This window comes from Lagenorhynchus albirostris, chromosome 2 (assembly GCF_949774975.1).
Source record: "Lagenorhynchus albirostris chromosome 2, mLagAlb1.1, whole genome shotgun sequence".
NCBI classification, from domain to species: domain Eukaryota; kingdom Metazoa; phylum Chordata; class Mammalia; order Artiodactyla; family Delphinidae; genus Lagenorhynchus; species Lagenorhynchus albirostris.
The window spans coordinates 161549249-161561529 of record NC_083096.1 but is presented as its reverse complement, the minus strand read 5'-3'; the positions used below and the strand labels follow the sequence as shown (position 1 = coordinate 161561529).

The following is a 12281-nucleotide window of genomic DNA, read 5'->3' as shown; positions in this document are numbered from 1 at the left end:
GACTGACCTCTCCCACCACCCAATGACACGAGAGACCCCTCTGGGGGCACTAACCGACACCCCCTCTTCTGGATTCCAGGGCTTTCTCCCTGCCCCCAGTCAGGGAAAGAGCTCCTTTTGGAGACCAGCCATTGCCTCTGCCCCCCACACGCACTTTCCCCCGCATCCTGGGGGTTCAGCTGAGGCCAGTGCAACCACATTTCCCAGGGCCTCCTGGTCCTTCCTGCCCACGGGGAATTTTCACCCATGTCCCCTCTACTGGGAATGTTCTTTCAACTTCTGTTTACACTGAAAATTCCTCCTACCTTATTCCTCAAGGTATAACAGGTGAATTTCTTCCTCCCTTCCTTCCTTCCTGTGTTCCTTTCCTCCCTCCCTCCTTCCTTCCTTCCTTTCTCTTTTCCTCCCTCCCTCCCTCCCTTCCTTCCCATCATTCATTCATTTTATTTTTTTTAATAAATTTATTTTTATTTATTTATTTTTGGCTGCGATGGATCTTCGTTGCTGCACGCGGGCTTTCTCTAGTTGCGGCGAGTGGGGGCTACTCTTCATTGTGGTGCGCGGGCTTCTCACTGCGGCGGTTTCTCTTGTTGCGGAGCATGGGCTCTAGGTGCACGGGCTTCAGTAGTTGCAGCACACAGGCTCAGTAGTTGTGGCTCGTGGACTTAGTTGCTCTGCGGCATGTGGGATCTTCCCGGACGAGGGATCGAACCCGTGTCCCCTGTATTAGCAGGCAGATTCTCAACCGCTGCACCACCAGGGAAGCCCTCATTCATTCATTTTATTCATACATTTTAGGCATTCATTTATTCAGCTTCCACCAGGCACTGGGGGCACAGAGGGGGTAGGACAGATTCTGAGGTCAAGGAGTGTATTAACCTGTGTGAGAGGCAGAAGGTAAACAAGCAGGACAGGTTACATACATAATGGACGGGTCCCAGTGCAGAATAAAAATGTGAGACCCGTTGTTAAAAAATCATTAAGAATTTCAAAACGGTGACAGCAGAGCATTAAACCAATCAAAGGGTGCTTCCTAACTAGGGAGCCCTTCTGCAGAGTTCGTGTCCCCAGGAAGCTGGTCCCGTGAACAAACGATTCCATCAGACATGTGGTGGCGAGCCTGGGAGTCATCCAGGGGGAGGGGATGTCCACAAATTGCCAAAAGCGGAAGGAGAGAGATGGAAGGACTCTTTTTGGAAACTGCATGTTGTCTGGACATGAAAAGGGGCCAGAGGAGCAGGCAGGGTCCGATGTAAGGGAGTGGGTCTTTATTCTGTGGGCAGTGCAGAGCCACCTGAAGTTCTAAACAAGGGTGTGATCAGATTCTTCTTCTGAAAAGATTACTCTGGGACCAAATAAGAAATACAAATAAAAATATATGAAAAATATAAATAATAATACATATAAATGATACAAAAAATAAATGTGAAAAAATTTCCACTTCACTAGTAATCAAACAAATTGAAAGTAATGTTTTTAACTTTTTTTTTTTTTTTTTTTTGCCACGCTGTGTATCTTGCGGGATCTTAGTTCCCCGACCGGGGATCAAACCCGTGCCCCCTGCAGTGGGAGTGCAGAGTCTTAACCACTGGACCACCAGGGAAGTCCCAAAAGTAATTTTTTTTTATTATCAAAAAGTGTTGTTTACAATATCAAAACTTTGGAAATGACTTTAACCCACATAGATCAGGCTGGTGCCCTTGTCCTCACAGCTCCCGAGAGGTCTGTTGGGGTTCTCCGGGGCACATGATTGACATGGGAGACATTCCAAGGGGGTCGGCTTTATTTGATGATAAGTAATTTCAAACCTAATTTTTGTGTTCAAACAAACATGACAATCACACCACATGGCCACAATAAAAAATATAGACAATGACAAGTGTTGACAATGATGTGAAGCAGTTGGAACCCTCACCCATCGCTGATGGGAATGGAAAAGGGTGCAGCAACTTTGGAAGGCAGTTTGGCAGTTTTCAAAATGCTAAACAGAGTTACCATATGACCCAGCAATTCAACTCCCAGGTATGTACTCAAGAGAAATAAAAACATATGTCCACACAAAAACTTGTTTATCAATGTTCATAGCAGCATTATTCGTAATAGCCCCAAAGTGGAAGCAATATAAATGTCTGTCAGCTGATGAACAAATAGAATCTTTTAAAAATGCTTTATTCGTATAATGTAACGTTATTTGGCAATAAAATAGAATGAAGTGCTGATACATGCTATGATACGGATGAACCTTAAAAACATTATGTTAAGTGAAAGAAGACTGTTACAAAAGGCCACATAATTCCGTTATTTGAAATGTCCAGAACAGATAAATTTATAGAGACAGAAAGTAGATCAGTAGTTGTCAGGGGCTGTGGGGAGAGAGGAATGGGAAGTGACTGCTTAACGGGTACAATATTTCTTTTTGGGGTGCTGAAAATGTTCTGGAATTAGATAGTGGTGGTGATCACACAACCTTGTGATTGCTCTAAAACCCAGTGAAATGTACACTTTAAAACAAATGGATTTTATGGTATGTGGAATATATTTCAATAAAGCTGTTTTTTTTTTTTTTGAGAAGAAATCATGAAAATAGTCGAGCAAAGAATTAGGGTGACCAGCTGTCCCAGTTTGCCCAAGACTAAAATCAGAAAAGTCCCAGGCAAAACAGGGTAAGTTGGTCACTCTGCATAGAATGCAAACTTTACATTTATTTGAATGATCAAATGTGAGAATTTAAAGAAATTTCCTGGTTATATGAGAGGTAAAGCAGGGGGAAAGCTTAAGGAACAATGACCTAAATGTCCAACAACAGGAGGTAGTTAAATTCATTCATTCATTCATTCATTCCCCACTAGAATGTAAGCTCCACAGGGTCGAGGGTTTTTGTCTGTTTTATTCACTGCTGTACTCTGAGGGCCTAGGACTCTGCCTGGCACAGAGTCCATGAATGTTTGGTGAGGAGAGCTGTATGCTAGGTGCCAGTGGTTCGTTAGTTCCTCCTGTCCTAGGGCTTAAACTGCCTCGTGGCTAGTCTAATAAGCAGACAAACAAGACACTAGTGAACAGATGAGGGAATAAGATAATTTCAGATAGTGATATATGTCATGAAGAAAATAAAGTGATCGAGTGGATCACTTTAGGCTGAGTGGTCCCAGGAGCCTTGCTAAGAAGGTGACTTCTGAGGAGGGGGACACCCACTGACAAGCCACTCTCAATGGTGTTAAGAAAACATCTTTTTTTCCTTTTTTTTAAACAATGAATCAACTTCTTATTTCACTGACCGATACTTCTGATTCTCTATCTGATGCCGCATTTAAAATCTTCAGAGTCCCCCAAAACAGCATTCAGTCTTCTTATATCCAGAGACAGGGGCCCAGAGGCAAAAAAGCTCAGGCCCCAGGCTGTTTTCAGGTGGGACAATGGCAGACATTCCTATGCAAGCCTGTGTCAGTTGTTAACTGAAATGCCATTAAGCTCTCCATCCTGAAACTTTTTTCTATGACGTCTGTGGCAGAAATACACTCATCTCTCATATACATAACTCCATGGGGGTGTGGGGTGGGCATTACACAGGTGCCAGCCAAACTTCTTATTCAGCCAGAAACTGGACTTCTTCAGTTTAATAGCAAGGAGATGAGCAAAACTGTGGTGAGTGTGCTGGCTCTTCCTCAAGGTGAGCTGGGCTGGATGTGAACAGAAGCACATGATAAAGGTGAATTAAGCTCTATAAAAAAATTAAGTTGCTCCTATCTCTATGAGCAGTCTATGAGCTGCTTCCAAGAAACCAGGATGCCCACATCCCATATACCTCATCCAGACAAGGCCAATTCCTCACGCACAGCTACATGGGAAGCATAAAAACCTTTTGTTGGACTTCCCTGGTGGTCCAGTGGTTGAGACGCCTCACTTCCAATGCAGGGGTCGTGGGTTTGATCCCTGGACGGGGAACTAAGATCCCACATGCTGCAGGGCATGGCCAAATAACCCCCCAAAACAAAACAAAACAAAATCTCTCAAATAACGTCTTGCTTTAAAAAAAATCTTCTGTACAGCTGAACCAGTTTGCAAGGCAGAAATAGAGACACAGATGTAGAGAACAAATGTATGGACACCAAGGGGGGAAAACGGGGGTGGGGTGGGGTGGAGTGGTGGTGGTAGCGGTGGTGGGATGAACTGGGAGACTGGGATTGACATATATGCACTAATATGCATAAAATAGAGAACTAATAAGAATCTGCTGCATTAAAAAAATAAAATTCAAAAAAAAAGGAAAAAACCTTTTTCTTTAAAAGAAAAAAATCTTTTATTAACATTGTGGGGTGGGGATTGGGTCTAGGGAAAGATGTGGGATGGCTTTTTTATTCCCCCTGCCAGCAACAGCTATGTATCTACACACACACTCAGACACACATACATATCCACGTTCAAGGAAGTTTTTCTTCCCTGACTACAGGACCCCAGAATCCAGCCTGCCCCAGGCTGAGAGACAGTGCCTATTAACCGCACAGGTCTGACGTATCAACGCACTGTATAAGGCTCCTGTGTTGTCTCACAAACCGAGAGGGCAGGGGCAAAGGGAGTGGATACTCACAGGGGGTTTGCTTTTTGTCTGAAATCCAACCTACTTGGCAACACTCTTAGGACCAGGCTCTGGGAGAGGTTCTGTGGGCACGATATGGTGGGTGACCTGACGGTCCCAGCCCACTGGGGTAAGAAGGGAGTGGTTTCGCAGGGACAGAGTAGTATCTCTCACAGTCTCTGTGGGCTCAGCTTCCACACCCCTCGGCAATGCCTGAGTCCAGCACAGCAAGTGAGCCGTCTTCACTGACAGAGGCCAGGAAGGGAGCGCTGTGTGGGGAGAACACCAGCCCAGTGACACACTGGGAGCACACAGCTGAGCTGAGGGCATAGCTTGCACTCTTTGTGCCCACAAGGGAGACAGTCCATTCTCATCACCGAAGACAAAGACTTTACTCCGCTGAGGATGCCAAGGCTGGGAGGTAGGAAGGTAGTCAGAGGCACTGCAGCCCATCTGTGATGCTGGCTTGGGGCAGTGGATATCCCACAGTGAAATTCTACTGTCCTCAGTGCATGAAAGAAACATGGAGTTCTTGTGTAGAGAGGCAGCAACACAGGTGACCTGCCCAGAGTGAGCTCGGTATGAATTCAGAATCATCTACTGAGCAAGGTCCCAAACCTTGATGCAGAAGTCTTTGCTACCACCAACCGCTTGTGCGTCAGAGCATGGGACACTGCAGACACGATGTCATCGTGCTCATACTTGCAGAACTTGATGTCAATGAGTGTCTCATTCTCATCCAGCTCCCACAATTCAACAGCACCTGAATTGGAAGCCATTAGGATACCTCTGTCCCCTACCCAAGTGAGGTCAGCCACTCCAGCCTCCGTCTGGACTCCAGCGGAGCAGAAATCTTCCTTGCGGAGAGCACAATGGTCCCTAAAAAGCCAGAGGGAGCCAGCCCAGCAGAGGCCACTCAAGCTGGAAACCGTTAGCAGGAATGCCCCGATACCACACCGCCTCCAACTGATGCCCCATACAGGTGGGCGCATTTGGGGGATGGTTCCACTCCCCGCTGCCAGGGGCACAAGTTGGGGGTGGGGTTTCCTTCCAAATCTCCATGGTTCCAACTCCAACCTGGCCCCAAACTGGACGCCCGCCAGAGATTCAGCTCTGCCAACCCCCACGTGGTCCCTCCTCAGGAAAACATCTTAACGGCCAGGAAAATGTTCATGGTGAAGTGGTACCCTTATGTTCATAGCAGCACTATTCCCAGTAGCCAAGACATGGAAACAACCTAAATGTCCATCAACAGATGAATGAATAAAGAAGGTGTGGTACATCTATACAATGGAATACTACTCAGCCATAAAAAGTATGAAATAATGCCATTTGCAGCAACATGGATTCAACTAGAGATTATCATACTAAGCAAAGGAGGTCAGAAAGAGAAAGACAAATACCATATGTTATCACTTATATGTGGAATCTAAAATATGGCACAAATGAACCTATCTATGAAACAGAAACAGACTCACAGACATAGAGGACAGACTTGTGGTTGCCAAGGGGGAGGGGGGTGGGGGAGGGATGGAGTGGGAGTTTGGGACTAGCAGATGCAAACTATTATATATAGAATAGATACACAACAAGGTCCTACTGTACAGCACAGGGAACTATATTCAATATCCTTTGATAAACTATAATGGAAAAGAATATGAAAAAGAATGTATATATATATATAACTGAATCACTGCTGTACAGCAGAAATTAACACAACATTGTAAATCAACTATAATTCAATAAAATAAATTAAAAAAAGAATAAGATATATTAAAGCACGTTGAAGGTGGGAAGTCACGGGTGATTTCTTTTTACTTTTTTAAAGCATTCTTGTATTTCCCCAATGCCCTGCCTGATGCAAAAATCTGGGGGATTGGATCCTGGGGTGAACCAGACAAATGAGGTCCCTGCTCTCATGGAACAGGTATATTTTATAACTAGGAGAAACAAAACCCAGAATAAAGGAGTAACGTTATTTTTTTAAAAGATTGAAGAAATTGCACTGGTAGGTGTGCCAAAGAGCCAGCTGGAATCTGGAGTCCAGGTTAGGAGTTGGATGCAGCAGCTGTGCAGCCCGGGGTGAGAGCGGAGCTTGCTGGGGAAGGAACAGAAAGTCAGGGAGCACCTCTCAACAGTCATCCATTGTGTGCATGGGTGTAAGTCCTTTCCCCTCTCTCAGCCTCAGTTTCCCCATCTGTTAAATAAGAGGAGACACTAGAGGTGTTTCTTGTTTTTAAAAGGTTTATTTATTTATTTATGGCTGCGTTGGGTCTTCATTGCTGCACGCGGGCTTTCTTTTTAGTTGAGATGAGCAGGGGCTACACTTCGTTGGGGGTGCGCAGGCTTCTCATTGCTGTGGCTTCTCTTGTTGCGGAGCTCTAGGCGTGCAGGCTTCTGTAGTTGCGGCAAGCAGGCTCAGTAGTTGTGGCTCGTGGGCTCTAGAGCACGGGCTCAGTAGTTGTGGCGCACGGGCTTAGTTGCTATGTGGCATGTGGGATCTTCCTGGACCAGGGCTCAAACCCCTGTCCCCTGCATTGAAAGGCAGACTCTTAACCACTGCACCACCAGGGAAGTCCCTCCTTCCCTTTTAAGACTGAATAATACTCCACTGTATGTATATATACGTTAGGTAGTTGTGAGTTTCCTTCAGCTCCAACATTGCAGGATTCTCAATGCCAAGTGGCTGTCCACCCTGGGGCTGATTGCTGCCTGGTGGGTTGGGGACCCTGGCTTCAAGCTGACTTTCCCTCCTGCTTGTGTCACCAGGCAGCCAGGGGAGGGCCCCGGGGGATGAAAGGCTTTGGCTAAATACCTGCCGCCTTCTCTCTGGAGCTTCAGGAGCCAGGTCAGGGCCTGGCGCAGGGCAGGGGAGGGGAGTTAATGATGGCCTGTCAGAGGCTTTGTCATCCAAATGAAACTGACCCTGCTCCCTGGCCCCTGCTCCCAGGCCGGCCTGATTACAGGGAGCCCTATTCTTCCCCTCCTCGGGGGCAGGCCTGGCCTCGAAGCAGCCTCTGCACGCCCAGCTGCTCTGGAGCAGCTGCAGAGATAGGCCAGCTGAGGAATCTGGGGTAGCAGCCGCCGAAATGCACTGGCTTTGGGGCCAGAACAACAGATACAACGCATGGTGAAGCCAGCAGGCTTATGCAGCGGTTCTCATCTGGGGGTGACTAGTAATAACAGCCACTGTTGCCTGAAGTTTTACTAGGTTCCTCATGTACCAAGCACTGGACATGAATTATTCCATTTAATCTCACACAGCCCTAGGAGGTTGGTACTGTTAACCCCATTTTACAGAGGAGCAAGCTGAGGCTTGGGGAGCCTTACACAGCTGGTAAGCAGCCCAGCCTTGTTCGGTGATGAAGCCTGATCTCTTATCCCCTGGTTCTGCAATTGGGTGGACATTTCTTTGGCGAGTTCCTTGGTGGGGGGCAGATGAGGGGGCTGAGTGGATGGAGATCTATTTGCCTTCCCTGCACCAACAAAGGGCAGCAGCTCTTGTAGCTGCTCGGGGTTCTGCTTCCAAACATGTGAAAGCCACTGCTGTAGTTCACCTCATTTGTTTTACAGGTGGAGAAACTGAGGTCCTGGGAGGGACAGGGAACTGTCCAGGTTCACTCCAACAGGGTCTATGGCAGAGCTGGGACTAGAACCTGAGTCCAGCCTCCCAGCCGTGCTCTGTTTTTGGTGCCCACGTGGCCTGCTGGATCTTGTATGTGACCCCCACAGGCAGGAGGGCACTCTGGGACCTCACCTGCTGGGTCTGCTGGGCCTGGACCCCCACCCTTCCTTACAGAAGGAGGGAGATGCAGAGGTGGCCGGCAGTGGTGCAGAGAATAGCATGCAGGCTGGAGCTCAGTTCTGATCCTGCTGCTACCTTGCTGTGTGGCCTGGGTAGCTCTGCTCTCTCCAGGCCTCAGTTTCCCCTTCTGTACAATGGGGGTTGCTGACAGTTTGGACCAACAGGCACTGGGCAGGGGAGGAAGAGTGGTTAGTCAGGAGGAGAGGAAGGGAGGAGAGGAAGGGAGTGTATGGAGAGAAAGGGAGGAGCCACGGGGCCGCAGGACACCCTGCCTTGCCCTGCTGTCCTGGGGAAACACCCCAGGTTCCGCCGCCCACACTCCACTGCTGGCTAGGGGATGCCGCTTGGCCTGAGAGTGTCCAAGCCTTGGATGAGAGAGTTCTTGGTCCCCAAGACTGCCATGGGGCTGGTGGCTTCCCTTCCTCAGCCTGAATCCTCGCCCTGAGAACGGTGCTGGCCTCATGAGGACTTAGAGGAGGCTGAGTTCCTGGGTGGGCACTCCCACGGGCGCCAGCCTCACCCAGCCACGTGTGCTTGCATCCCTACAGTGCGTGTATGTGCAAACCACACGCACGCCTCACACGGCAGGGACTCTCACAGGCCAAGAGAGGCCCAAACCAGTTCTTAATTTTGAGGCTCCCAGTAATTTAAAAATGAAGACATGCCGAAACAGTCTGGCCACAACTGTGGTGTGTTTAACATACTTTTATTTAATAAACGAACATCTTTAACATGCGCCCACACACACTCACAAATCCAATGCAATTGAGAGATTCATAAGATCATTGCAGGAATTATAAATGATATGAGTTCACAGTGCTGTGTGGTCTGGTGACGGGATATAGTTTAAAATTGTATGATGAGCGTCCTGTTCTTTCCATCTTGCGCGTGATTCCCTGGGACTAGACACGCAGCCTCCTTTGAGTGTACATTGTTTTCTAACATTTTATTATGAAAAATGTCAAGCATCCAGGAAGGTTGAAACAATTGTACACTGAACACCCATATCCTTATCATCTGGAATCTATGAGGAACATCTTGCAATATTTGCTTTAACTCATATCCATCGCTTTTTCCATTCTTCCATCCAAATCCATCCTTTCATCTCTCTATCCCTCCACCCGTTCTTCTGTTTTTTGATGCATTTTTGAAGCTCACGAACGTGAGGACTCAGTCAAATGACACTCTTTTCCCTCCTCCTTCTCCCTGACAGTAACAGGCCTTGCTGCACTCACACTCACACTCACACACACACCCCCACATGTAAAACTCTCATCGGCACACACCTCACATGATTCACCCATGTTCTCCAATTCATGCATGTCCTCTCCTTACACATATTGACATGAATTCACATATGCAAACATCACACATAATCACCTGTGCACACACACACATAAAGACACACACACACACACACACACACACACACAGTGCCCACATGTGCATTTGTGCCAAACTTTTGATATCTGTAAAAGGAGCATCCAGAGACCTAGAATCCTCAGACCTGTGACCCTCGGGTAGCCCATGCCAGGCCCTGGTTTACTCCTCCAGCCTTCGCTTCCGGCAAGTGTCAGGGGCTCCCCTGCAGCTCCCCGCCCCACATGTCTCACCTTTTCCACTTTTCCCACAGTCTTCTCCCTCACCTCCCAGCCACATCCCACAGAGAAAACCTCCCACAAAAGTTCCTTCTGGAGTGTTAACCACCTCTGGGTACAAAGCCCACCAGACTGCCGCTCCAGGAGGGCAGGGACAGTGTTGGCTTGTTCACACCACATCCCCGGCACATGGCACCCAGCAGGCCCTGTGGTCGGTTGAAAAAGGAACAAAAGCGGCAGAGCTTTGCATCCCCTGGGCAGCCTCAGGGGCATACGCGTCACACATGCTCACCGCCATGCACACACAACACATTCTGCATGCATCCATGCTCACATGTACATCGTGTGTGTGTCTGCGTTCATGCACACACCTGTCTGCCTGTCTCCATATTCTCCAGATGGAGTCAATTCCAGGACCTGAGTCCTTTCCTAAAGCCTTGGTCGCCTAAGACCACTGTGAGCACATCTGCTGGAGTGTGAGGTCCAGATGTGGCCCCATGACCATGCGCTCCTGAGCTTGGCCCTGTGCATCTGCATGTCAGAGGTTAAGAGTACCAGCTCTGGGCTTCCCTGGTGGCGCAGTGGTTGAGAGTCTGCCTGCCGATGCAGGGGACACAGGTTCGTGCCCCGGTCCGCGAGGATCCCACATGCCGCGGAGCGGCTGGGCCCGTGAGCCATGGCCACTGAGCCTGCGCGTCCAGAGCCTGTGCTCCGCAACGGGAGAGGCCAAAAAAAGAGTACCAGCTCTGAGAATTCCCTGGTGGTCCAGTGGTTAGGACTCCACGCTTCCACTGCCGGGGCCCTGGTTCAATCCCTGGTCGGGAAACTAAGATCCCGCAAGCCGCATGGCGTGGCCAAAAAAAAAAAAAGAGTACCAGCTCTGGAGTCCGACAAAACCTGGGTTCCATCCTTGCTCTGCTTGTAATCACTTTATATGTTTCACGTATGACTTACGTGAGTGCTACTTCTTGGAGCATGGATTTCCTTATCTGTTAAATGGGAAAATAGTTCCCATCTTAAAAGCGTCTTACAGGAGATGCTCTTAGCAGGGTGCCTGGCATGTTGTAAGCACTTAAAAATGGTTGCTGTGGATATCATTATTGTTGTTACTTCAGGCCTTTGCCTCAAACTCCCATGCACCCTTTGGGAGGGAGGGCAGCCTTGGTGGGGGGCTGTGTATGGGTGGATGGTGTCTCGTGAATGCCTCTCCCCAGAAGCTCCCCCAGTCCCAAGCCCTTATTATCCCACATGCATATTCATAAGGGATAGCTCCAGCCCTTCTATGTAAATGGGTCAGAAAAAGGAAGTGGAGGTCAGGGCAGAGAGTGAGGCTCAGGGGACAGGAGGCTCAAAGCCAGAGTGCATGTGAGTCCTCACGGACAGGAGGATGGTAAGAGGGATGGGCAAGGATGGGTGGGGGATACTGGGGGCCATGGGGGAGTTTGAGCAGGGGATTGTCCCCATATTACAGATTTGAAAACTGAGGCCCAATGAGATCAGATTAGAGAACCCTTGGGCTGAGTGGCCCAAGAAGCCAGGTCCTGCTTCCTTTGGGGTCTGGAGAGTTGAGCATCTGTCTGGGCTGGGTGATGGGCACAGGGGGTTGGACCAATTGACCCCTGTAGGTTTCTCTCAATGGGTGTAGTTTACATGGCATTACATGGTTGGAAGAGCTGTGGTGATCCTGAACCCCAACCCTCCACTGAGGCCCCAAGAGGACGGGTGACTTGCCAGGATCACACAGCTGCTGACAGTAATCTTGCCTTTGGAGGTGTGAGAGATAGAATGATTCTGGTCCCTTGCAAGAGATTCAAGACTGGGAGAAAAGTGGGTGGGCTTGTCAGGATACCAGGGAATGAAGCTTCTTTATCCACTTCCTCATTTCATCTCCTCACTACTCCCGTGAGACAAATGGAGCAAAAACGATTATCTCCATTTTACAGATGAGAAGCATGAGGCTGGAAGAGGAGGAAGCACCAGGAGAAGGCTACAGAGTGAGTTGTCTGCAGGGGGTCTGCCCCTCCGCGCAGGGCGATGTGGGGATGTGAGAGCCCAGCTCGCCTCCATCTTGGGCGGGGTGAGGCCAGGACAAGGCAGCACATCACCCTGCTCTGGGAAACTTCAATCTAAAAACTCAGAGGGGGCTGTTTCTCTACACTTGCAGGTATATTAATCCCTCCCTCCTTTCAGATAATTGCTTTTTTCTTAGAATGCTTTCTGGATGCTTGGAACTGCTCTGTGAGGTTAAGTAAGATAACCACTCCCATTTCAGGGTAAGAGAGAATTGATCTCCAGGGCGGCAGAG

General features: G+C 48.7%; 1 pseudogene; it reads right to left on the bottom strand.

Moving 5' to 3' along the window:
- Positions 1 to 4515: 4515 nt before the first annotated feature.
- LOC132516474 (methylosome protein WDR77-like) lies at positions 4516 to 5635 on the bottom strand (annotated as a pseudogene).
- Positions 5636 to 12281: the final 6646 nt, after the last annotated feature.